General features: G+C 40.4%; 1 pseudogene; it reads left to right on the forward strand.

Annotated features, from left to right (window-relative positions):
• Window positions 1-201: 201 nt before the first annotated feature.
• On the forward strand, window positions 202-1,440 carry LOC149842721 (E3 ubiquitin-protein ligase PUB23 pseudogene; annotated as a pseudogene).
• Window positions 1,441-3,508: the final 2,068 nt, after the last annotated feature.

The raw sequence follows: 3,508 nt of genomic DNA on the forward strand, positions 1-3,508 counted from the left end.
TCCACTAAAAAAAAAAACTCCCAAATTTAATGAATCATCCCTTCAAACTCCCACCACCATCCACCTCTCCCCCTAACCTCTCTCCCTCTCTCTCTCTCTCTCTCTCTCGAACAACAACAAATTATTTGAAAGAAAAACCAAAAGCAAATCAATCCATTTGTTGTCTCTCATACTTGTTTTGATCTCTAGGAAACATCTGAAATGGATGGTCCTGAAACCCCTCCCTTCTTCATTTGCCCCATCTCTCTGCAGTTAATGAAGGACCCCGTCACGATCTCCACGGGCATAACGTTCGACAGGGAGAGCATCCACAGGTGGCTCTTTGTTTACAAGAAGAAGACCTGTCCCGTCACGAAGCAAGCCCTCGCCGACCGGTCCCTCACGCCAAACTCCACCCTCGTTCGCCTCATCGACTCATGGCGCGCTACCAACCTCCCCAATCTAACCACCGAGTCCTCCCCAGATCCAATCCCCACCATCGATGAAGAGAACGCTAAGAATCTGATCGATGAGGTGAGCTCCCCAGTTTCTCAGTTGAAATCTCTTAGACAGATCAAATCACTAGTGAAAGAGAACGAATCCAATAAGAAGCTGATGGAGAAATCAGGTTTAACTATGGTGGTGGCTTCTCTTGTAGTGCAGAGTTACTCACAAGAGATGATGAGCCAATTTGAAAGAGAAATTGCTGGGGAGGAAGCTTTGAGTGTGCTTTCAATCCTTCATATGCCTCCAGAAATTGCAACCATACTTGCAGGAATAGGTTTGATAGATTGTCTATCATGGGTGTTGCAGAGAGGGACTTACCATGCAAGGGTCCATGCTGCTGCAGTATTGAAATCTATCTTTAAGGTGATCCATCATAATTTCTTCATGGATCTAAGGACAGAACTGTTTGATGGGATTGTTGAGATCTTGAAGGATCAGAACTCAAACCACACAACAATGGCAGCTCTGTCCATCATCATGGAGGTCTGTCCTTGGGGGAAGAACAGGCTCAAGGCTGTAGAGGCAGGTGTGGTGCCTGTAATTATAGAGTTTCTAGCAGAGAACAGTGAGAGGAGAAAGTGTGAGATCATGTTGGGTGTGTTGGAATTGCTGTGCAGTAGGGCAGAGGGAAGGGCAGCATTTGTGGGTCACCCTGCAAGTGTTGCTGTTGTGTCAAGGAAGATTTTTAGGGTTTCTCAGGTTGCCAATGAAAAGGCAGTGAAGGTGCTGTTGTTGGTCTCAAAGTACTCATCAACTCCTCATTTGGTCCAGGAAATGTTGGATATGGGTGCTGTTCTAAAGCTGTGTATGGTGTTGCAGATGGAGTGCAATTTGAAGACCAAAGAGAAGGCCAAGGAGATCCTCAGATTGCATGGGAAGTCTTGGATGGCTTCCCCTTGTGTTCCGTTGCATGGATTATCCTCTGTCTTCAAAGCAGTTGGTGAGCTGAGTTGATGAGATTGTTGGCATTATTTCCATTCCTTTTCACGTCCTCGGTGCAATTGCATTTTACCGTTTGTGGTTGATAGGATTTGAAACAAAGTCCTAGAGATTATAACCATCAAATTGTTGTTGTTGTTATTATTATTCTTTTCGTAAGGTGCATATATGTAAGGTTGTCAGTAATGTTTAAGTGACAATTGTTTATACCAAATTGTACATAAAACTAACTCAAAAGCATTAAAATGTTATACACAAAAAAAAAGGATCACTGACAATTTTGTTTCTTTTAATTTATTTGTAATCATAGATTTACTTTTTTCTATTTGATGAAAAAGTGTGGCTTAGAATTCACCCTTGATGGCTGTAAATCTTATTACTATTATTATTATTCCTCCTACTACTAACATAATTATCGTAGCTGTTGTTGTTCTTTTTCTTATTATTAAGGTTTTTATTAATTTGAAATCCACATCACAAATATCCCTAATATTTTAAAATTATTGTTATTTTGTCATGAGCTTTTTCAAGGCCAGTACAGTACCAAAAAATGATATTTTATAAATATCACCTATTTTAAAATTAATCATGATAATTCACTAAGTTTTTTTGCAGTTTTCATATTGTGTATATTTTTGTTGATGCTTTTATATGTACTTTATATATTTTTATAAATGCCTGCATGTTCAAAAGATTTTCCTAAAAAAAACTGCCTTTTCAAAAAATTACGGGATTTTCCAATGCCCAGATTTTTCCAAGAATGAGATTTGTGACATTGTGTGAAATCGAATGTTGGTGGTATGATTTAGTTTTGGAAGCGAGCTTCATGTGACTTGGTTTCAGGTCATATTCAAGTTTTGAATATCAGGAATTTATGAGATGTAGGATTTGACCGTGATTGGAGATGAAGATGAGTTGGGGAAGGTAGATTCAAGTTTAGAATTGGTCATGAAATCGTAGTGGGGTATGCAATGAAGCATTTATGGTTTTGAATTGGTTACTGATATATATATATATATATATATATATATATATATATATATATATATATATATATATATATATATATAGAGAGAGAGAGAGAGAGAGAGAGAGAGAGAGAGAGAGAGAGAGCATTCATCATTAAACATTACCAAAATACATCCAAAAGAATATTGGATGCCAGAGGAACATAAGAGTAAGACAACCACCATCTAGATGGTGACTGTGCACAGTTCAGAGTACAAGTAGATTCAACCCCTCGTCTCTACTATGTAATTTAAGAGCCAGATACACACCAGACATAACCCGCTGACGTAGCCTTCCAAAATCGAATTTGATGCCCCTGAAAAAGATATCATTTTTTTCAGTCCAGATCACCCACCATGCTGAAAGCAACCATACCCGCCACAATAATCTCCATTTTTTTTTGTTTCGTAAAATCATGGGACCAAGCAAGAGGTTCCAAATAACAGAACTCGAATGAGTTTGAACAGACGGTGCACCCCAAGTTTGAAAAAATAGGTCTAGAACTATAGGGCAAAACCAAAATAGGTGAGTCATGTCCTCTATTGCCTTCTCGCAAAGACCACACATGCTGGGAAATTGAAGCCCCCGTTTCCTGACATTAATCTGGGTTTGAACACGATCCAGAACCACTAGCCATGCCAAAGCTTTTGCCCTTGGAGCGGGCCCCTTACCCCATATACAATTAGTGGAAAATCAGTCCATCCCGGATGACAACAAGGAATTGTAAATTTGCTTAATGGAGAACCTATCTCCGCTTGCCATGGCCCAGTGAAGCCACGAGTTGCCATGGCCAGGCCTAAGATCCCTATCACTGAAGGAGCGAAGTGTCTTCCGCCACTCCAACCAGAGAGACGAATGACACACTGAACTGGGCGTCAAAAGAAGGGAGTCAGGTAGACTACCATATTTTTGCCTAACAAACGTAGCCCAAGGAAATGGAGATGTGGAAGTGACCCAGGCCCACTTCAAGACTAAAATGATGCTCCTCTTTCTCAGAGTTGGAATCTTCAAGCTGCCTCGCTGCCTCGGGAGAACGATCTGCTGCCAAGAAACAAGCGGGTACTTTTTGTGAGAC

Source organism: Nuphar pumila, chromosome 3, assembly GCF_984573655.1.
Source record: "Nuphar pumila chromosome 3, dmNupPumi1.hap1.1, whole genome shotgun sequence".
Taxonomy (NCBI): Eukaryota; Viridiplantae; Streptophyta; class Magnoliopsida; order Nymphaeales; family Nymphaeaceae; genus Nuphar; species Nuphar pumila.